At 45.9% G+C, this 23,923-nt stretch overlaps 1 protein-coding gene across 2 annotated transcripts in view; it reads right to left on the reverse strand.

Annotated features, from left to right (window-relative positions):
* Positions 1 to 23,923, reverse strand: part of TASP1 (taspase 1) — an 834,089-nt gene that overhangs the window by 518,221 nt on the left and 291,945 nt on the right. The window lies entirely within an intron of this gene.

The raw sequence follows: 23,923 nt of genomic DNA on the forward strand, positions 1-23,923 counted from the left end.
CTTCCATCCTGAGGGAAATGGGATTGTGGAAAGAAAAAACCGGGACATAAAGCAATCTATAACGGCAAGGGTATTAGGCCCGGGTGATGGGTGGGTCTAACATTTAACAAGTGTCCAACGTAGTCTTAACAATCTGCCAAGAAATTCTCTAAAAGGTTTCAGCCCGTACGAACTATTGTTCGGAACTAGAATGTATATTCAGGATTTAGATAGTCAGAATTCAGTGATAGAAGATAAGAAAAAATGCTTTGACATCAAAGATCGTTTGGCTGTTTTACAGGACTTAAATGAAACAAGAAAAGCCCTGAGCAACATAAAGTTAAAACAGCAGCCAACAGCCACTGAAGATAAACCACCTGTCCCAGCAAGGCCGGTCTGGATTCTAAAGATTGGGGATCTGGTCAGAGAGAAGATCGCGGTGAAGAAGGAATTTGGGCCTTCTTACAGAAAAGCAGTACCTGTCTTAGCTGTCAGCGAAACAAGATCAGTTGTACTACCGCCCCTTGCTGGTAGGAGAACCGAGTTGTATCCATCGACCTGGTAAAACCACAATCATGTGGCCAGTAATAAGTAGCAGGCCCAGTGGACTCCCAAGAAATAGCAGAATAGCAAAATTTGCTACAATCCAAGAGGTTCAAACTGAGAGACTAATCACATTTGATAAACCTGAGGTGAATAAAAAAGGACTATGCAACAATGCCATGGAACTTGTGCCTCTTGAAACCCAAATTGAAACAGTTCGTCAAGAAACACCAGTCTACAATGATGTAGCCTCAGACTATGCTAATGAAAGAAAAATTGAAAAAGCAAAAGAAAATTCGGAAGCAATTCCAACAATTGACAGAACTGCATCAGGCTACTTCATCAATTTCGATAACTTTTCTGAAGATGCAAGCGAACCTGAAGAAACGCCAACAACAAAAACTTTCAAAGATAAAGTAACTGAAGTCTTTCACCAACTCAAAGAAACCTATCTGATTTCTCCATGGATTGAATTTTGGATTGTGTTAGGTGTACTTTTCCTCCTGCTTCGGCTCAGCATGGTACTTTGTTTGGGAAAATTCATTGAGGGAAAATACAGTACAATGGACACAGCAAGTCAGAACATCAACTTGGTCCTAAAGCCACACAAGTCATCTCACATCGAGAAAAGAGAACTATCATCAGTGAATGTCACAGCCATTCCAAAACCCGGTGGGGTAGCTTGGGACAAAACGGATTACGAAATCTATGGCCCGGTTGAACTCTTGAAATATCCACATCAGTTCAAGGTTTCATTAAGTGACTTTGTAAAACCAAGTACATTCTCTGATGATTAGGACTTTGAAAGCATAAATAATATGATGTCAGATTTAGTAATGTCAGCAAAATTTACAGAACATGATTATTTACAGGGTTCATCGAACTATGAACAAATGTACTGCTATAACCACTTTGCACATCATTATTCGCATAAATCTGCTCAACCTAGAAATGTTTTTAAGTATAATCAATGGGAACATTGTGCAACTCCACCTAAAAGCAGTTCGAAAACATTTTATGAGAAATTCCCATACTTCTCAGGGATTAACACAAGTGATGCAGAAACATTTTATTATAAACTGTTAGATAAGACAGGGATAAAAACTATGTTGACAAATACTAAATTGATTTATTCTGAAACATTTTATGAAAAAATGATTACATTTGGTTTTGAATTCTGGAAAAACAACATTGAAACAAAAACCATCTGTGGTACAAAAGAATGGCAGGTCCAAGTTTAGAAGCATTATTTCGAGCCTGCATGATCCCAGAGCAAATAATGTTCTTGAATGACACCATTCAACAGACTACTTGTCGTGGCCTAGCTAAGATTAAAGACTTAAGCAAACCGTCTATTCCAAAGCCAATAACTGATAGTAATACCACTACAGATATTGAGATAGACGTATCCCATATTTTACACCAAAACAGAACACATCCTGATTGGAAAAAGTGGTTGATCTGGCCAACAGACAAAAATAACTGTCAAGATAGATTCCTGAACAAAAAACAGGGGTTCAAAATGACCAGACCAGACCCTAGATACTCCCAGAGACAACATCCAGGGATAGTAACAACATACAGTGTAGGGAAACTATGCCTTGAATGGCTACAGACATCCACACTGGCTGAAATTAGGCAACACTTGACTTTACTTAAAGACAGTGCTGACTTGCGCGATTTCATAATGGGACCACGCAAACAGCGTCAAAAACGTTTCATAGCGGCCGGTATATATGCTGCGTACAACGAAGCTTGGAAAGTAACTCAAATTGAGACAGCAGAGAAAATACGAGAAATTGATCGTATTAATTTGGAAAAATCACTTTCTGTTGTGGACAATGGGTTAATGACTCTGTCCTCCAGAATATATTCACTGGACAGTATTGTATCATCTGCTATCGATATAATAGATCAGGACTTACTAATGTTACAACACGGTCAGTCCCAATTACGTTCTATTGTACAGCTAGGCTGAACGTTGCAAAATCTGCGTTCAGGCTACGTGCCATGGCGTTTGATAAACACAACGTCATTATTCTCTATCTTTAACCTTACTGATAAACAAATCAGTTTGGCACAAAAAGGAGCAGACTATACGATTCTGAGCATTGAAAAACTTGAGAGATTACCATTGACAATGTCAGAAAGACCTGTCATTGAATGGATAATACACGGAATAATCACAATTCCCATAACAACTTTCCAATTTAAAAACTGCCAAGAGTATATACCAGCAGGCCAGTATGAAAGGTTGGGTAAAGGGTACATTAAGTCATCATGGAAATTACCTTACACACACATATGTTATAGTGACAAGAAACAGAATGTATTTCTTAGTGGTAACAATTGTAAACGATCACTAAGCGGTATACTTCTGTGCCAAGGTATTATTTTGCATGGGGACTTCAAATAACCTTTCATGCCACCAGCACGGCACACCTGCAACACAGATAGAGCCATTCTTTAGACAACTTTCTAACTGGCGTTACGTTCTAATAACGGACCACAGCTGTTGTGGCATGGTGCCAGGGAAAGCATATCTCGTAAGCGTTAGTTCCATGGTCACTTGCTGAATGCAAGTATTGTATCCAAACGGCCCTCCTGATACAGAGGCGACGATTTGGCCTTCTTTGAATAGCTCTTCTATACAAATTGATACTTTAAGCAGAATGAAGTCTGTTCTTTTACAGACAACCGTGCCTTTAACGTCATCAAAAGAAACGTATGATCTTCAAGTTGCAAGGACAACAGCAGAGATACATACACTTTTATCAACTAATTGCCCCGTGCATTTCGTAGAAATGCTAAGCCAAATTCTAAATATGTCAGATACCAGTGGCATCGCACATGTATTTAAGACAATTTTTTCGGGACTGTTAACACCATTTGAAACAGTTCTGGGCATCTTTCCCAATTTTGTCCATTCTGTCTTTGGCGGTCTACCACTACTTTTGGGACTCGTAGCAGGAATTTTATTTTTGATCCTCCTGCTCCGATATGGCAAGCCAAATGGCAGACAAGACTCCAGCAACGATGGAAGAAACGATCCTAGCTATACGCTATCGGGACCGCATAACTAAAGTCCTTGGATTAGCCCGGCTAAGAGATCTGAATATGACCTGGTTTCTTTCATTCAGACCTATATGGCAAAACTGCGTCTTACCTGTGCTTCGATGTATGCTATGCGGAGAAGAAGGTGTGTTGGACACCTGTCTTACACTACAATCAGCAGTACCAATGGATATCGATACTTTGCTAAGTCCTGTAACGGCTCATGCATCGTGTTGTCCCCAGCGGTTACCAATCCTGATGACGGCATTCGTTGAGACTTCACCGCTACGATTAGGTGGCAGTGAAGTACGAGATGAGAGCAACATCACCCAGGTACGACCTTCTGTGAGCATTGCTGATCCTGACATCGATGATAGCAATCATTCTCACGACTGCACTGTTGCAGCATTTTCAAACTTGGTCGAACTTTCACCTGAAGCTGTAGACTGCTTTTTTGCACATCTGTCTGAAATGATGTTCTCCCCTGAACAGAAAGAATAACGTTTTAAGCAACGAGCACACAGCGTTCCCCTGAACTCTGAATTCGGCCTTCAGCTTTGATAAACAAAAGCTACTGAAAACATTTGGAACTATTTTCTCCCCTGAAAACAAAATTATTTTTTTTCAACTTCCAAAATATTTACCTTTTTTTCTGGCACATGTACTCTGCTTAAAGTAGAACTATTCTTAAAGAACAGAGCTTCTATTTTTGGTAATTCTAGAGACAATATATTACCTCAGCCTCTAGCACATTTACAAGCAACTGTATTTATATGTGATGGAATAGTCTCAACCTTCTTTTCTATATTAAGGGACATTTCATGTGTAATTTTCGCAAATCGTTCAGCTAAATATATATATGCATCCTTTTTACTGAATGATTACACTGCTTGATAAGCGTACAGTACCAATAATCTTTCGTGTATTTCAAATACACCATTTCAAATGCAAAAATGTATTTTGGGGTGGGTTGGAATACACATGCACCTTTAAATGTTTACTATTGCTTAGTTTTAGTAATGATGGACATTAGATCGTGGAGTGGGTATTGTGTTTTTATCTAGGAACCTGAATCAATATTGCTATTTTATGCCCTTGTACGGCTATAATCAATAATATCCCTATAATGGCATAAGAATCAGATCCATATTTAAGTAAATAGCCCTTGCAGTCCAAGGCACGGCAGAAGCTACTTCCTTGGATTCCTAGAAAGCACAACAAGTTCTTTCGACACACCAAACCTCCAGCAACCTGGGAAATCTCAGTTTGCTTTGTTTTGATTTGTAATAGAACTCCTGCGAGCACTGTAAGAACGGCCAGTTCTTAGTGACATCTTTATTGACGTCTTATGTCCAACCTTACGTCAAACCCGGCACCTTTCAGGTATAAATATACCAACGTTGCCTTAAGCAAACACACGGTGGTGGTTTTGGAGCAGAGCAGCTATCTACTTGCCGAGAGCCCAGCTGATGCGAGAGCCCACGGACGCTGCCCCTCCTCTTTGACGCGCTGAGAAAGACGCTGTCTTTTTCTCCAGCCGAGAAAATCCAGCTCCGGCGTTTCCAGCCTACCCTTGCGGGTTGCTGGGATATCGAGTCCTGAAAGAGAGATACCAGACCTCCTGCATTCTATTCCCAAGGGTATACAACGTTTACCACGCATTTTTTACCACGCACTACACTTACAACGCAGGCATTACCACGCACACCATTACAACGCATTGCGCTGGGGGGGGGGCGCTCTAGGATAGGGAATAAGTTTAATTTTATATCCAACACCTTCCCTAGTGTCCACGGGGACTGGAGTTGGAATATAAAATTATACTTACCACTATCCAGCACCTCAAAGCGCTATGTGTTGTAACGGTATGCGTTGTAAATACCGCGTTGTAATGGTATGCGTGGTAATAGTATGCGTGGTAACGTCATACATCCATTCCCAAGGTACGGTGGGGACTAAACCCTTAAAGAGAATTCTTGAATCAGATTCTTGGCAAAACCAACTTAACTTAAACTGCTACTTATTTACTCTTTCCCACATATTAGGCTTAGGTCAGGTACACCGGGGTAGGCATATTTTAGAAGCACCAGTTGAGTACGTTAGTCAATGTATATATGTTAAAGTATCTTATGGCTAAGAAACCATATCAATGCTTTTACAGTATTATTTCATAATACTCCTTTTACTGTATGCACTTTACTTTATATTAAGTATTGCAATTGTGGCAATTCATTTCTCTTGCATGAGAAGGAAGACTGCTCAATAATCTTCTCCGCAATCTTGCTGAGACCTAGTAGCAGTGAAATTGGTCGGAAGTTGGCTAACTCCAAAGGATCAAGTTCTGTTTTTTTTAGTAGCGCCTTTACTATTGCCTGCTTCCAACCAGGGGGGACAACCCCTTGAGCAAACGAGGCGTTAATAAGGTCCGTAGCCAAGGGTGAGATGGTAGGTCCCACGTGTTGTAGAATATACATAGGTGCCGGGTCATTAGGGGATCCACTCTTCATGGAAGACAGAGCTGTTTGAAAGTCTTCCCTAGATATCTGGGCGAAGGAATCCAGAGAAGGGCCAGGGATTGGAGCAATAGAGTCAGCAGGCTCATATGTATGGGAGCTTTGCGGCAGAGTTTGTAAAATATTTAATATTTTATTCTCAAAGAATGCCGCTAATTGGTTACATCCGGAATCCGACACATCTTGCACCATCGGGGGACTAGGAATTTTGAGGAGATCTTTCACAATCTTATATGTCTCTCGAGATGAATTAGAGGACGTTCTAATTTTCTCCTAAAAAAAGGCAGCCTAGGCTGTTTTCCGAGCTGATTTATAGGTACTCATGGCCACTTTATACTTATCTTTGTTATGGGAGGCCCAATCTTTCCTCCACCTACGTTCCAAATTTTTACAGGTTTTCCTTAGATCTCTGAGTTCTTGAGAGTACCATGGTGATTTAAAAACCCTGCTCTTCTTTTCCATTTTCTTCCTAGGTACCACAGAGTCAAGGGAGCTATTCAGCAGTTTTGGTAAAATTGATGTCAGCCTTCACTGGATCGGGATCAGAAGGGGGAGCAGTCTGCTCTAGTCTGAGGGTCCAGCTTTCAAAAGAGAGTTTAGACCATGCTCTCTCCAGGGTACATGGCACCTATGCCTGTGGGCAGTCACTATTGTGCGAACAGATTTCGAAGCGAAGCCTGCCCAACCTGAGCGTCTGCCCTGGCATCAGTGTCCAGGCAGTAATGCTTAGCAAAGGTATGGACCGACTTCCAAGTGGCCGCCTTGCAGATTTCTGCAATTGGAACATTACGGAGCAAAGCCGTTGTGGCAGCTTTGCCCCTGGTGGAATGAGCCTTAGGTTTACCGCCTAAGGTCTTATTAGCCTTTTTGTAAAACAGCTGTATGCAGGACACAATCCACCTAGAGATGGACTGTTTAGAGGTAGCAAGACCCATCCTGACTGATCCATAATTGATAAACAATTGGTCTGACCTAGGAATATCTTTGGTCTTATCCAGATAAAATGTCAACACCCTCCTAACATCCAGGGAATGTAATGACCTTTCCGCTGGAGATGAAGGATTCTGAAAAAACATAGGTAAAGTTATGGTCTGGTTGACATGAAAATCAGAAATAACTTTGGGAAGAAATTTAGGGTGAGTACGCATAACAACCTTAGCAGCATGAAATACAGTATAAGATACTTGGCAACACAACGCCTGAATTTCACTCACCCTGCGGGCCGATGTAATAGCCACGAGGAATGCCGCCTTCCAGGAGAGGTGCTGCAACGAAGCCTTATGAATAGGTTCAAAAGGCTCCTTCATCAATCTGGACAGCACCACATTCAATTCCCATGAAGGCGAAGGAAGCCGGACAGGAGGGAATACTTTCTTCAAGCCTTCCAAAAAATCTTAGATCACAGGGATCTGGAAGAAGGAAGTCTGTGAAGGGCATTTCCTGTAGGCAGTCAATGCAGCGAGATGAACCTTAATGGAATGAACATTAAGACCAGACTGCGCCAAATGTAGAAGGTAAGGAAGGATGAAGTCTTCCTTGCATGTCCTCGGGTCATAGTTCTTGGACTTGCACCAGATACAGAACCTCTTCCACTTGTAAGCATAGGAAGTCCGAGTGGAAGGTCGCCTCAGCCTCCTTCAGTATGTCCATGCAATCTTCGGGTAGATTCAAATGGCCATATTGCACTATCTCAGGAGCCATGCCGCCAAACTCAAGGACAAGAGGTTGGGGTGCAACATCTGCCCCCCGAACTTCGTTAGAAGGTCCGGCCTGCACGGCAGCTGTATGTGAGGAAAGAGAGACCGGCGAAGCAGGTCCGTGAACCACCACTGCCTGGGCCATTCCGGGGCAATCAGGATCATCTGTGCCCTAGACTGGGACAGCTTGATGAGCACCGCCGGAATCAGGGGAATGGGTGGAAAAGCGTACAGAAAGCTGTTCGACCAGTTGGTCCATAGCGCATTCTCCAGCGTCCCCTGCTGGTAGTACCTGGAGGCGAAGTCTCGGCATTTGCTGTTTCCGGCGGTGGCGAACAGATCTATGTCTGGAGTCCCCCACCTTGCGAAGACTTCTGCTAGTACTTCGTCGTTTACGACCCATTCGTGGTTTTCCTGAATCAGTCTGCTCAGTGCGTCCGCCTGAACATTCTGCACACCTGGTAGATGGATAGCCGTTATCGTCAGTCCTCTTGCCAAAAGCCATCACCAGATCGCCTGCGCCTCCTGCGACAGAGGTACAAAAGGGGGTGGTGATGGACGGAGCATCTAAATCAATCAAACACTCACACCTAGTCAAAAGATCTGGGTTTAATCCATCACCGTTCTTTAGCCCACTCTGCCACCCCAGTTCAGACATGGCTATATGCAAATCAGTCTGACCCTGTGCCTCATGGGAACAGTCCAGCCCGAACTGCCAAGCCATGTCTTCCCTGGACCAGAAACAAGATTCCGAGGCCCGGTTTCTGGCATTCCAGCCGTCTTCAGCCCGGCTTGCTTCAATCCAGTGGCAACAGGGTACGTGATCTCGAGCCCCCCTGCTTGTTAAAATACATCGTGGTCGTATTGTCAGTCTGTACAAGCAGAGAGTTGGTCTGGATGGACGGATGAAAGGCCTTCAGTGCCAGGTGAACAGCCCTGAGTTCCAGGAAGTTGATGTGATACGTGGACTCAGTCGGTGACCACGTTCCTTGAATCTGTAAGTCTCCGGAGTGCGCTCCCCAGCCCTGGAGAGAAGCATCCGTCACGATAGTCTGAGTGGGAATGTCCTTGTGGAAGGGAACCCCTCTGAGGAGATTCTTCGCTGAACACCACCACTTCAGAGACTGAAGAGCATGCAGAGACAGTTGTATCTTGTCGTCCCAAGACCCTTTGCTCTGATCCCACTGATCCTCCAAGCACTCCTGCAGCAGTCTCATGTGCAGTCGTGCGTGTGGCGTTAGGAAGATACAAGAGGCCATCGATCCCAGTAGAGAAGACACCGTCCTCACTGTTGTAGATGGAGTGGTCATAAGAGCCTGAGCCTTCCGAAGGAGTGATAATCTTCGCTCCTCCGAAGGAGACACGCTTGCTGACAGCGTATTGATGGAGGCTCCCAAGTACTGAATGCACTGGACCGGAGTCGGGACAGACTTGGACAGGTTGATGTGCAACCCCAGCTTGTTCAAGATAACGCACGTCTTCTGGAAGTGTGCCTGAGCTTCCGAGTAGGAGGAGGCCTTGATCAACCAATCGTCCAGGTACGGGTAGACAAACACCTTGTTCTTCCTTAGGTGTGCTGCTACCACTGCCATGCACTTCGAGAATGTTCTGGGCGCAGACTTCAGCCCGAATGGCAGTACTGTGTACTGATCATGATTGGTGTCGACTTGAAATCGCAGGAACTTCCTGTGCTTGTGTGCAATGGGCACATGGAAGTACGCATCCTATAGGTCTATTGCACATAGCCAGTCTCACTGTTGCAACTGAGGATAAATCTGATGCAACGACAGCATGCAAAACTTTTCTCTGCGAATCCACTTGTTTGCCTGTCGCAAGTCCAGAATGGGCCTGAACTCGTTCTTGTCCTTCTTGCGAACCAGGAAAAACTAGGAGTACAGACCTCTTGCTCTTTGAGACAGAGGTACGTCTTCTATCTCCCTTTTCCTTAACAGGATATCGGCCTCCGCCTGGAGCTCGCACAGTTGATACTGCAAGCTGACCGGAGGAATTGATGGAGGCGGGCTAGTGAACCGAAGACTGTATCCATTGCAAACAATATTCAGCACCCACTTGTCCTGAGTAATTTTTCTCCACTCTGCCAGAAAAAATTGAACGCTTCCCCCCACCGGAGCGGGTAACGTATGAAGGGGAAGTAACAGCTCAGGGTCGCAACCCGGCCGGGCCCTTGTTCGCTGTAGAGGACTGCTGTCCCCCTCTACCCTTCTGGCGCTTTTGGAAGGGTCTCCGGAACTGCTGCTGTTGTTGCTGCTGCTGTCCCGAAGACTGCCCTCGTCCTTTTCCCTGTGCACCGAACCGTCTCTGGAACGGGCGGTAGGACTTCTTTTCTTTGGGCTTCTCCAAGCCCACAGCCGTCAGGGTCTCTGCCTCCGCCTTCATGCGGGCCATCTCATCATCTGCATGCTTTCCGAACAGGGTTTTCACGGAAAAGGGCAGATTGGCCACCCGCTGCTGGGCCTCCGGCTTGAGTCATGTGAGCCTGAGCCAAGCATGGCGCCGCTGGTTGATCCCATGACAGTACCCATGGGCAGCCAAGAGAGAGACATCCGCAGCCGCACTGATGACATGGTTTGAAACCAGCATCCCCTCTTTGAGTATCTCTTGGAAGTCCTCCCTCTTGTCTCGTGGCAGAAGTTCCGTGAACTGTTGCAGGGAGTCCCACAGGGCATGGTCATACCGCCCTAGCAACGCCGCATCGCTGGATGCCTTCATGGCCATGGATGCAGTCCCACAAGCTTTCCTACTAGCTGAGTCGATCCATCGGCTCTCCTTATCGGGCGGTACGGTTGAGGACGGGGAGGTAGAATGTAACTTCCTGGCCGCCGTCACTATAACAGAGTCAGGCACCGGATCTATCCGCAGAAAAGCCGGGTCTGAATCCGGGGCCCTGTACTTCTTCAGAAGTCGGGAGGGAGCAGCCTTCACCACCGCTGGCGTTAGGAACAGCTCCTCCGCAGGCTCTACCAAACCAGGCACTAGTGGCAGTAGAGGGCGAGACAAATGCTTCTTGTGAAGCGTCTCAAATATCACGGACGTCGTGGGTGTTGGAGCCGTCACCGTGATTCCCAATTTTGCCGCCCCCCTCAGGAGAACATCCTGGAACGTGCTGATGTCGTCCACCGGAGACACCCTTGTCCCTGGGGATTCCGACAAAGTCGGTGAATAGGTCCTGGTCCTGGACCTTGACGAATTCGTGCGGGACCTAGATCCACGCCTCCTATGGCGACGTCTTGACCTGGTGAAGGATCTACGTCTACTCCTCGATCTCCCTCTCCGTCCGGAGCGTGATCGTGACTTCCTTGGCTTCGGTCGATCTGCCGGTTCCACCGGAGCGGGCGACTTTGGTTTGGCCGGGGCCTTCGGCTTAGGGGTCCCCTTGGGAGGGGTCGGAAGTTTGGGAAGTAAGACCGACCTCGGAGGAACCGGAGGCCGCTTATCTGCTGGCAGCTGAGGTTGAGGAAGTGGTGGTAGAGGAGGAGGAGTAGGGGCCCTCGGAGGGAGCCCCCTCGGTAATGGAGGCGGGGGTGTAACCGGCCTCTATGACGGGGTATACACCACGGAATACACCGAACCCGGTGATCCGCCTTCCTTTCCAGCCTGGGACGTTGGCGAGCCTCCCATGGTGCCAGACCTCTTTCCACGTCTCTTCGGCGTCGAAGAACGGCGACCAGACGCCGAGCGTCGGCCCCTCGACAGCGAGCGTCTTCTCCTCGGCGTCGACCGTCTCTCCCTCGATGGCGAGTGCCTTCGCCTCGACGGCGACCTCGTCTGCCTCGACAGCGACCGCCTTCACCTCGACGGCAAACTCCTGCGCCTCGACTGCGACCTCTTGTGCCTCGACAGTGACCTCTTTCGCCTCGACGGCGATCTGCGCCTTGACGGCGATCTTCTCTTCGACGACAAGGATCCCCTCGACGATGATCTTCTCCTTTTCGCCGACGGCGAACGGCGGTGTCGCCTCGACGGCGAGCGCCGACGCCGGGCCTTTCGACGATGATCACTAGACGACGACTCAGACGATGATGAAATCGTCACAGGAGACTTCGACGGCGGTCTGTTCAGTTCTTTCGATGTCGAGCGTTGAAGTTGTTTCGCCCCAGAAGACTGGGAACAGACCTTAGTCATCCCGCGCGACGCCGTAGTCGGTGCAATCGACCCAGACGGAGAATGGGGACGATTGCTGGTCTTCCTGCCCCTGGGGAGCCCTCAAGAGGCCTTAGCACGGGCAGAGGAAGCCCCTCCAGACCCACCTTGACCCTTCAGCCTTCTTTCCTCAAGTCCCTGAAGCCTGATCTTCTTTCTGTCCTTCAGGGTCCTGCCAGAGAAGCCCTGACAAATCACGGGCCTCCGGAGGACTTATCATGCTCCAGACGGAAGTTTCCCTTATGTTATCCAGAGAGCAGTTCCACTAAGACTGGTTCTCAAAAATAAAATACAGAATCTACTTGTGTTTGGAGGAATACCATTTTCTATAATATCTTCAAAGCTTCAATTACGACCAAGGACCTGAACTAAATTTTAAAGAGACCACTATATTCTCATCTCCACCTTGCGACTGGTGATATAAGTTAGCCTGTGACCGCCTCTCAAGTCGAGAAAACGCCCTGAATAGGAGTTCAGGCTATCCATATATATAAACCTTAAAATACCACTTGACAACTGAGGCCTTATGTATACCGCTGTATAGAACACTGGTCACATTCATCGGGAGGTCAGCTTTAATAATAATAAGCCCTGAAGAAGTCCCCTGCGTGGGACGAAACACGTTGGCTGTGTGGTACTCCATTTTTTTGCTGAATAAAGATTGAAAATCCATAAAATGAGAATCATCGTTTGCAACTTATTGTAATATTCATTTAGATATTATTGCTTGTGGTGCACCTTAGCTGTTGTCGAAATCAAGTTTGAATTCCTTAGGGAATAAGCACCTTGACGGTGGGTACTACTCAGTGTGCACACGATTCCCTCTCTTTATTTTAGGGACAAATTAGAAATTTAAAGGGGTGATTTGAGATTAGGTGGTTCAAGAGGTAGGGACCACCGTTAGATCTGTTTTGTCATATTCCTGCCAGAGCAGCCCTGACAAATCACACACTCCTCTGGGACATGGGAAGAGGGAAGGCAGAGGATACACACCTCATGGGGATCTGATTTGGCCTTCTTCCTGGAGCACTCTGGACATTTGTCAAATAATGCAGGCATATTTGACATCAAAAGGGTGCAATAAACAAGAAGAAAGGCACCAAAGTACTTTAGAAAGCACTCAACTTGAAACAAAAGTGAAAAATCACCAATAAACCCTTGAAAAGGGAGAGCTCAATGCTCCAGGGTCCTGCTTGCAGGAGCCGGAAAAAAGAACTGAAAGTAAAAGGGACCTGCAGTGCATTCTGGGATACTGTGAAGTTCTGGAAAGTTCTCTTAAAGGCACAGTATCCTGTTCTGAGCCACATAATGGCAGCCTATGGGGCTTGTCTGTCCAGGTCTTCCTCTCTATCATTCCAGAGGGGTTCTTGCTGTTGAGGCAAGGGAAATCTGGACAGGCTTTGCTGTTTGTGGATTTTTGGTGGAATTTCTAGTTGAAGTACTGGACAGTGTAGCCTAGTTTTATAGGCTGCATTATCTGTCTTTAATTCTCTCTTAAGTGCCTGTGCAGCTCTGCATTTTTTCGAGACTTTAAGAGATTATTTTTGATTGCTCCGGGGTCCACGCACATGGGCGGGAATATTCAGTAGATTATGACTATACACAGAGATCCCCTACTACAGAACAGGGGTCGCCTACTAACACACCAGTTCTCGCTAGGAGAACCGACTTTTGTTATAGGGTCTATATATGCACTCAACGAGGGGCAGACTAAGTTCTTTCTCACAGCTTTGCTGGAGGCGGCCACTGCCTCTGAAACACTTGCTGGTTGGGGGGACCTCAACATTGTCTTTGACAATGAACTAGATCATTCCTGCCAGAGGACGAACCAAGCGGGTGTACTCCCGCCTTCAGGGCGAGCGCTACTTGAGGAGCTGGGGCTGTCCGACCTCTGGCGTCACTTCCACCCCCACTCTCGCAGCTACACTTTTTATTCGGGGGCCCACAAAACGTACGCGTGCCTAGACTATCTCCTTAGCTCCTCCTCCTTTCAGGCTCAAGCAACCAGCACTGATATTCTGACTGCCTCCCTTTCGGATCACTCCCAGGTATTGGCCAGTTTTCACCTTCCGCGCTCACCGTGTCCTCTCAGACACTGGCGCCTGCGTGACACATTGCTACAGCTCCCACCAGTGACTACTCAAATTCAGAAAGCCATTACGGATTTTAAGTCCCTTAACGCTAACCCCAACACTTTCCCAGCAACGCAGTAGGCAGCATTAAAGGCAGTCCTCCGGGGGGAATTCATAACGATTTCTTCAGCCCACAATCGGGAAAGGGAACGCAAGAAAGCGGAACTCACCCAGAGAGTTTCGGAACTTGAGCAACTCCATCAGAGGACAGGCGCTTCTAGAGCATGGCACCAACTCTGTGTAGAAAGGAAGCAACTCGCAGCCCTGGATCAAGATAAAGCAGAATAGGCAGCCCTTAGGCTGCGACACTCATCCTACACGGGGGGACAGGTGCGGCCTCCTTCTCGCCAACAAATTACGCGAAGCCAGACAGCAACAGGGGGTTCAAACCATACATACATCGGAGGGCAAGCGGGTAACAGATGACGCAACCAAAGCTAAAAATCTTTCGAGATTTCAATGCGGACCTATACACCGAAGACTCTATCGATATCCAGGGCAGAGCTGAGTACATAGCTGCTGAGGGCATGCCCTCCCTCCCTCTCCCCAGCGCAGGCTGACTACTTAGACAGAGCCATACAGATAGAGGAAGTCATCTCTGCAATCTCCGTCTCAAATTGGGTAAATCACCCGGCCCGGATGGCTACCGTGCCGCCTTTTATAAGACCTTCTGCAACCAACTGGCCCCCACTCTGACACGACTGTTCAACACTTTCAAACACACTGGTGCAATCCCAGGAGAGATGTTAGAGGCAGCAGTGGTTATCATTCCGAAACTCAGAAAGGACAGGACTGCATGCAGTGCATATAGACCTATTTCATTGCTCAACATAGATATTAATCTTTACAACAGCATCTTAGCGACCCGACTGGCGCCTTACATGGCACAACTGGTTGAGCCCGACCAGGCCGGTTTTATTCCACAAAGACAGACTAGTGACAACACTAAGCGCATATTACATCTGATATAGAAGGCACCCAAGGCGAGTATATTCTCCTGGCCATCGACGCAGAGAAGGCCTTTGATAGAGTGCACTGGCCTTATCTTGAGATGGTGTTGATGGCCGCTGGCTTTGGCGAGAAGCTCCGCACCCGCATCTTGGATTGCTACAGATAGCCCATGGCAATGGTTCACGTCAATGGCCACACATCTTCCAGGTTTCCTATCGGGAGAGGCACTAGACAGGGCTGCCCCCTGTCACCCCTCCTTTTTGCACTCTTCCTGGACCCCCTAGCACTCAAAGTCTGCCGCCATCCCCTAATAGCTGGGATTAAGTTTGGGGGGGGATACCCCACACCATAAGCCTTTATGCTGATGATATCCTACTATCCCTCTCGGACCTGACCACGTCTGTGCGCTCCCTTTTCATTGAACTGCACAACTTTGCTCAGGGGTCGGGCTTTAAAATTAACATGGATAAATCCTTGGCACTCAATCTCTCCCTCTCTCTACATACTCTCACTCACCTCCAGGAGGAACACCCGGTACAGTGGTCGACAGAGGCGATCCTGTATTTAGGCATCCAGCTCGCTCCCACCATCCAAGCCACCTCCGACATTAACTACGCCAATCTCCGAACCCACATTAGAAAGGAGTTAAGCAGGTGGAAACACTGCACAATATCCTGGCTGGGTGGGATAGCAGCTACTAAAATGACCATACTCCCTCAAATTCTATATATATTCCACACTCTCCCCCTCCGACCCCGCCAGGCTGGATCCAACAGACACAGGCGGACCTATCGCGCGTTATCTGGCACAGTCGTAAACCGCGATTCTGCCACCAGGTTGCAATCCTTCCGCCGGAGGAGGGAGGTGTGGGGGTGCCCGATCTTCAGTCATACTTTCATGCTGCTCAGCTTAGGTGTCTCGTAGAATGGCAGCGGCTGGAATCAGAAAAGCACTGTCTGTTTCAGGACCAGGCTGTAGAGGGCAGACCACTGCAGGGAGTTCCCTTTCTCTACAAAAATCATCGACTGGCTAATCTCTTTGCTTCTTACATCACGGGCACCATTATGGAATCCTGGGATCGCACCAGTACTCAAGCACAACTGACCACGTTCCCATCACCCCTCACATCATTGTTAGATAATCCAGAGTTTCAGCCCGGTACAGAGGCCCAAGCCTTTCAAGCCTGGAGTTCTTCCCCCTGCAAGTCCCTGGGACATCTCTTTGATTTAGATGGTATTATCCCGTTTCCACAGCTTAGGGAACACTACAGTCTTCCAGAAACGGAACGCCTGCCATACCTCCAGGTCCGACACTGGGCACTACACCCACACATTAAACCGCAGGCACAACGTTTCCTGTCTCCTTATAAAAAATGGCTGATAACACGCACCTCTGACAAAGGAATCATCTCTGACCTCTGTAAGATGCTCCTAGGCCCTACCACATACACGTATAATGCAGGTCGCGCTCAATGGGGGAGAGACCTGGGGAGATCCCTAAGCCACAAGGAATGGGAGGGCGTTTACCACAGGGCATGACACTCGGCGTACCATATGGGCCTCACAGAGACCTTGACCAAGATTGCTACTTATTGGTACTATACGCCGGAGCACCTACATCGCTTTGATTCACGGCAAAGTGCCCTTTGCTGGAGGGAGTGTGGGGAGAGGGGTACACTGGAACACCTCCTCTGGAGCTGCGCCCACATACAGCCATATTGGTCCCAAGTTCTTGATGAAATAGACCTACACTTAGAAACCCAGCTCCTTCGCTTCCCCTCCTACATACTCTTGGACTTACCTAACCCATTAACGTACCCACTTAAGTCCCGAAGGGGCGCTTGATAGCGATTGCCCTAGGAGCGGCCTTACAGAACTTCTTGATCCATTGGCGCTCTACCAAACTCCCCAGGCTCTATGGCTGGCTTCAAAGACTCTGGACGGTGTTGGGTATGGAGAAACTCACGCTCACACTCGCAGGAAGGGGTTCGGAGTTCCCTGAGTTGTGGCGGCCCTTCTTGACTCTCTTGGTGTCCGAGTTTCGAGAGTGGACATGCCCCCGATATCTCTGACTACTTCGTCTTCCAGACACGCAGATACCAAGTGACAGCTCTACGAAAAGTCACAAACTACGCTGCTGATTAGTGTGTTGGCTTTCCCTTACTCCCTTCCCTTCCCCATTTTTGTTTTTCGGTGGACGATAGATGGGTGCGGCGGGTGGGGGGTTAAGGGTGGGGGGTAAGTTTGGGAAGTTCTTTATTTGTTTCTCTTTTGTTGATTCTGTCGACCCGCTCCATGCTTATTTCCAGTGGTAATGTTGCCCATTGCGACCTTGTTGCCTCTTTTGTATTCTGACACGGGAGCAGATGGTCTTGTCCTTTATTCTGTATGAAAACTAATAAAAGATGTAAACCATAAAATGACAGCAAGCATCACAGTAGGGTACACTTAAGTGCATTAAATCTACTGGAGCTCTAAACGTACATGCCCTATCATATACTAGGGATTTGCAGGTAGGTTGTCAGAACCAATTGTATTTATACCTAATTACCATGTACTTGTAATCGGAGCACTGGCCCTGGGTCTGGTTAGCAGAGCCCTAGGCACAAAACCAGAAAACCAGCCTCTATTAGTCATAATGGGGAAAAAAGTGGGGGGACAGTGCAAACAGGTCCTGGTTTTTCAAAATGAGTATGCTTAGGCTATCTTGTTTTAGGTTTAAACCCATTAATAACTTATAAAACACCTCTGAAATGGAAACAGTCCTCATCAGTCTAAACATATAAACACTGATGAACACTTGCCCATAAACTATATTGCCATTAAAAGAAAAGAACGAGAGAGAATGAGTCATGTTTATTTCTTTCTAGAGGGGTCGACACAATTTTAAAAATGGCAATAGGAAAGACTGGTCTCCTTGAGTTTTGTTTCCTCCAGGTTTGTGTGCTTGCATTAAAGGTGCAAGGTGTAGAAGTATGTTTAGGACAGATCTAATTTATTTTATAGACCGTAGAGAACCTGGCAATGTTAAAATCATATTTGTGATTTTGGCAGGGTTTCATTTTTTCACTGATTGGTGAAACAGCTGGTGTATATGAATCTTGGCTAATATGTACTATCAAATTTACCTACAGACACAGAATGGGTAAACCCCTTAGATACATCAGCGTTAATAGCAGGTCACCTTCCAAACACCCCAGGCTTTGAGCATCAATTTCAAGGTGCAGTGACACATACCTGTGAAAAAATTGCTGTTGTCATGCACATGGGATAGTGGTGAAAATATGACACAAGACTTTCTGCATACCAACAAAATTCATAGCTAGTATGTGTGATACCTTCAGCTAGTCCTGGCTTTTTACACAGCTGCATTGTACTGCTGGGGATTTTGAGCCCATAGTTACAATAGTAATAGCAACATTTCAAGTACCAGGTTACAATACTATGTTTGTTAAAAGGTCAGGATTGACTTATAGTGAAACATTTGAAAGAAGGACACTTAGCAGCATTATTTTTAATACATTTTTTTAGAGTTTTATATAGCGTGAACTAGACCTGAGACATCAAGTATCAGAGCGCTTTACATGAGCGCCAATTTTATACAGAAGAACACACTCATTTTTGTTAGGCATGGGGAGATTAAGTGATTTGCCCAGAATCACAGGATGTTGAGCATCGTTGCAGAGACTCAAACCCGGTTCCCCAGCTTCAAGGTCAACCATTCTAGCCATAAGGCTACATCCTCTCCCCAGCTATGAAAGTCAAAACAACAGGAGCACCACCCTAATGTAGACAGGCAAAGAGTGCAAAAAAAGCAGTGGGCCACATGCTCAAAGAATCATGTATCAGGTACCTTAGAATGCAGGACTATCAATTAACCTAGTATAATTCAAAATTGTAAAGGTTCCAAAAGGTACTATGCTGTTGGCAGAGTTGATCATCCCTACAATGCAATAATATTCAGTAAGGTGTAGGTGAATGACCCCCAGTTGTGTCTGGAAATATGTTTATTATAACAGATGAGTATAGCACTCTTATTTCTTTTAATACATTAATAGCCCTTTAACCGGACAGACTTAGTGTGAGAGGTTATGAGATTTGAGAGAGGGTAATAAGATGAAAAAGAGAGTGCAATACACAGACTTTCTATGCTTAAAACAGTCTAATATAGGGCAGCTGGGCTGCCCTGCCACTGAATCATACGAGGCGCACTGCATCTTTAAGATGGTGTTTCTGTCGTGTTATTTGTACATTCTGGGCAACTACCCTTACCCCAAACAACGCACGTGGTTTCGCTCCCTGAATGCCGAATTGGGCTTTCCTATAGGATCTACAGGTCAGACACAGACTGGAGAACTTGCAGTTGTTTCTTTACCTCCAGCTACTCCATGCCTTGCAGGCTCACAATCTCCCAGACGATTCCCTGCCCAGGTTTAGTCCGCTAAAAGCGAAGGTTTTCTTAGGGCGTTTGGGTAAAGGGGCAATCTCTATGATTTATCATTTGTTTGAAAATCAATGCCCCATCCGGTCTCCAGTGGGCAAGGCGGAGATGGAAGCCTGGGTGGGACATTGGAAGAAGAGGAATGGAGAGAGTCCTGGAAGGCGCCCCAAAAATTAGCGATCTTATCGCGTATGGTGCAATTTAATTACTTACATGTGACATACATCACTCGCTGCACCTACAGCACTCGCCCCCAAAGTACAGTCAATGTGTGCACAACCTGTTGTCCCAGCAGCAGACTTCTTTCATGAGGCATGGGAATGCATGGTGTTGAGGACCTTCTGGGAGGGGGTGGGTACGGTGCTTTCCTCTGTTTTGGGCCGCACCCTGGATCTGACACCCCATATTGTGCGGCTGGGGATGGTGAATGAGGTTGCGGCCCCCAGGATGATAGGATCTTTCTGGGCAGGGACCCGGTCTGGTCGCTAAATGGAATTTGGCTCGTTCCTGAAAACAACAAAACCCTCAGACAGTCAAATGCTGGCACAAGGGGTTGGACTGGTGCGCGCTCCAGGAGAAAATGATTTTTGAGGCTCGTGCTAGTCCACAGACGCACAGCCAAATTTGGGGAAAATTGTGTAGCTATTATGGCTGGCGCTTTAACCATGTAATGATATGTGATGCTGAGGATTAGGCTTGGTGACTTGTGCTTGTACAATGTATTCTTTGGAGATATGCTACTATGTGTCTTGCTACAAAACTTTAAATAAAGTTGGATATAAAACAGAAAACAGTCTAACATAAGTCCATTGGACACACTGTTAGTGGGAAGAGACTACTTCTCTTTAAAATTAAGCATGTGCTTTATAAAAATCACTGCTAAAACAACATGTTTTGTAAACACTGGAAAAACACAGTTTCGGTCTATTTTTGGGGTTAGGCAGCTGATAAGGACTGATTTCAAAAGATTTGGAAAACACTGACAAAAAACCACTGAAATCCACAAAAAATAAACACTGAAAACAGGACAGAAGTATGCTCAATGAATTGTCGATTTCGGTCTGGATGAAAATACTAATACTAAAAAATGTACAACACACACATAGGAAACCAGATTGAGCTAATCAAATTTGTGTTATGAACACCTAGTGGCAAAGGTCTGATATGCTTTTGTCACAACCCCATTCACAAGTTTCCTAGCTCATTTCAGAACAGTTCTGCACAAATTCAGTGCATCTTGCCCTGTCATGTTGAGATCCACTGGGTGGTTGGAACATATTTGTATTTAAGATAAATACATAAATTCTAGCTTGCTCGGCTCACGTTAATTATCCTGGTGCTTTGCACAAGTTTCTGTATTTCCATTTGCATATTTAGCATTGAACGTCAAGTCTAGTCATGGACACTTGCACGTTCCTTTTTATAAATTGTAGTCTGATGATTAGGCTAAGTCTGCTAATTTGGAGATCCAACTGTCTGTGCACTTTTCTACTGATACATGTAAAACATGCCATGCCGGAGACTTGTCGCAAGGACTTCAAGTTTGGCATCAGCATGGTCCCACACTCATTATTTTGCCCAACTAAAAAGCATCTCAAATATGACCCCAGTTAAATCATTCATATTACCCACTAGCATCAGCCCAAAATGTAGTAAGCATAGACCTATGGCCAACAGAAGTGGACTGAGTGCCAGAGAAAGTACTTCTGAGAAACAGTTGGGGGTCCCTCACTTTGCCTGGCTGTTTGATGGTTTAGCACCGTTGATTGCTAGCTGGATCAATAACTTGAAGAAGGGTGTTTTTCTAGGAACGCTTTTTGTTTTTCGGCTCACACCTTTAATTTTCCCGCAGTGTCACAAGCCCCCCTCTGAACCTCTTCTTTGTCAATATTTAGTCGTCTTAGATGTGGAGTCACTGATTTGGTGTCAACAGCAAAATTAGTTTGGAAGAGATACAACCTTTATGGTACGGTAACAAGCTTAATCCTAACCCAGGAAACTAAGATGGTTTCCTAGGTGAATGACTCTGAAACAGAAATGAATTCTGGAACCTTTGATAGTCCTCTGCTAATATATTGTTGTTGTTCCCCACAAATTGCATAGCTCATATTTTAATTTTTCCTTATAACTTTACTAGAGATTGCAATCAACTTGTGATCAAGCATAGCATGTTCTGAAACACAGACACCCTTTCCTCTTAAGATTGGAGACACATTAACTACTGGTACAGACAAATCACTGGGGACTACCACATATGGTTGCTTTGGAGCTAAAGAGGAGAAAGCATGATTTACTTAGTCTACTCTACTTCCCTATAGTTACTACTAAAAATACCAACCACAGAGCAGCACTGGGCTTGAATGACAACAATGGGTGCGAGTTGTACTTGACAGAAATCTTTCTGCAGTCTATTCCAATCATGGCATGAGTGCTCTGCTATGAAATTGCAGCCCATCTTCTTTACCAGGATGACTATTTACATGTTTGGATTTAATATAGTCACTCAAACAAAATGTATCTCACAATAGGTTCAAAACTGAATTTTCCGTGCTATTTGTCATATTAGGCCTCTCAAAAATGACCAAATGAACTTCATCCAACTCACCCAAAACTCATAGCAACACAAACTTCTTTAACCCTATCCAGGGTCTCTATAAATCAAGCTCATTGTAACCACATGGATCTAATTTTTCTCGGACAGCAAAGTCAGCAGAAGACGGGGGACAGATTTCCAAGGATCAAACTTTTATTCTGAAAAGGGAAATTAGGGTGGTATTGCATGCACGTTTAGGAGAGCAGGATCACATGCACCAGTAAGTGGTACTTTGACTTGGGAACAAGGGGTGCAGTTGCAAATCATGGTTGAGCAGAACACAAATGACAGGGAAATGATGGGTAGGCAATGACAGAGGTGATCAAGAGGTCTGTCGAGACAAAGGCTGACCGTGGAGTTCCCGAAAGGGAGGGTGCTGTGCGCCATCAGAGGCTAGTGAATTAGAAAGTGTGCTTCATGACTGTCATGAACTGGTAAGTAACCATATGCACTACGAGTGCACAGCACTGCGTGAGTTTCAGTATTCATTATAGAGCTCAATCAGCATCACTTGCAAGACAATGAAGGAGAGCAAGGGGAAGAAAAGGACAATGCGAGATTGATGGATGTCTGGCAATATTATATATAATGCAAGAGGCTGTCTGTGTGCCAGCTGGAAGTTGAGTCCAGGTCCCAGAGAGAAGATGGGAGTATGAGTGGGTCCATTCACTGGTCCTAGGTTGCTTGTATTCTGTTTCAGGGACGACCTGGCTTGGCAGTTTGGGCTGGACTATTCCCATTGGAGAAGTGTCGAGACTACTTTGCATATGTCTGGGTCCAAACTGAGGTGGCATGGAGGGTCAAAAACGATGGTTTGGGAAACAGACCCAAGCAATTACCTGCAGCTGAGATTGATTCAAGCATTCCATCCGTCACCTTGTTGTTGTTGCAGTTGACACTTTAAGTGTGACAGATATGCCCAGACGTGGGTCTCGTGCTCTTCGTGCCACTGGAATCAAGCTATACCTGGCTGAGGATCCCATAATAAGGGTAACACCTGTCCTAGGTTGCTTGTATTCCAATTTAGACAGGACCTGGCTTGGCAGATTAGGCTGGACTGTTTCCAATGAAGCAGGTTCAAGACTGATTTGCATATGGCTGGGTCCAAACTGAGGTGGCATGGTGGATGACAAACGATGGATTGGGATGCTGCCTAGAGTGATCGCCAGCGACTGAGATTAATGCAAGCATTCCATCCATCACCTTTTGTTCTAAAATTCACTGGAAGGCACACTTTTGGATATTGATAGAGAAGAAGTCACATGTATTGGACAATCAATTTGGGGATCTGTCCTATGAAACAGTTGACACAACTCTCTTCAAAAAAGTCACCTCAGCCCTGCCATCCATCCTTTTAACGTCCGCAAACTGGGTAGTAGTAATATCTGTTATTTACAGTGCACAGACGAAGCTATAACTATGTTGCAAAGTACTCTATCATTACCAAAATATTATCAGTATTGCATTTTCTTCATATAGGTTGCACAATTGCTTATGATGCTGCATAGCAATGGAGTTTTGACGCAAACATCAGTCCTCTTCTTTTCCCGATAGAAAATGGCCAAGGACGACAGTCTCTTTAAGAAATGGATCTGCTTTGCCAAGTACAGCAAAATACTGCAAAGGGTTGTGAAAGGTGTGGACAACCAAGAGTGAGAGGTGTAATGAAAGTGAGTATTGCCAACAAAAAAGTATCTCCGTCAGCAGCCAAAAAGTGTTCTTAGCTCCAGATCCCGACACGTCCAACTGAACAATGGTTATTCAACATGTAAAATAGTCGACAATGGTATTTATTCCAATGGCTTTCCAATAAATAATCACATCATATTTCAATAGGACTAAGATTCAAATACCCTCCAC

This window comes from Lissotriton vulgaris, chromosome 6 (assembly GCF_964263255.1).
Source record: "Lissotriton vulgaris chromosome 6, aLisVul1.2, whole genome shotgun sequence".
Taxonomy (NCBI): Eukaryota; Metazoa; Chordata; class Amphibia; order Caudata; family Salamandridae; genus Lissotriton; species Lissotriton vulgaris.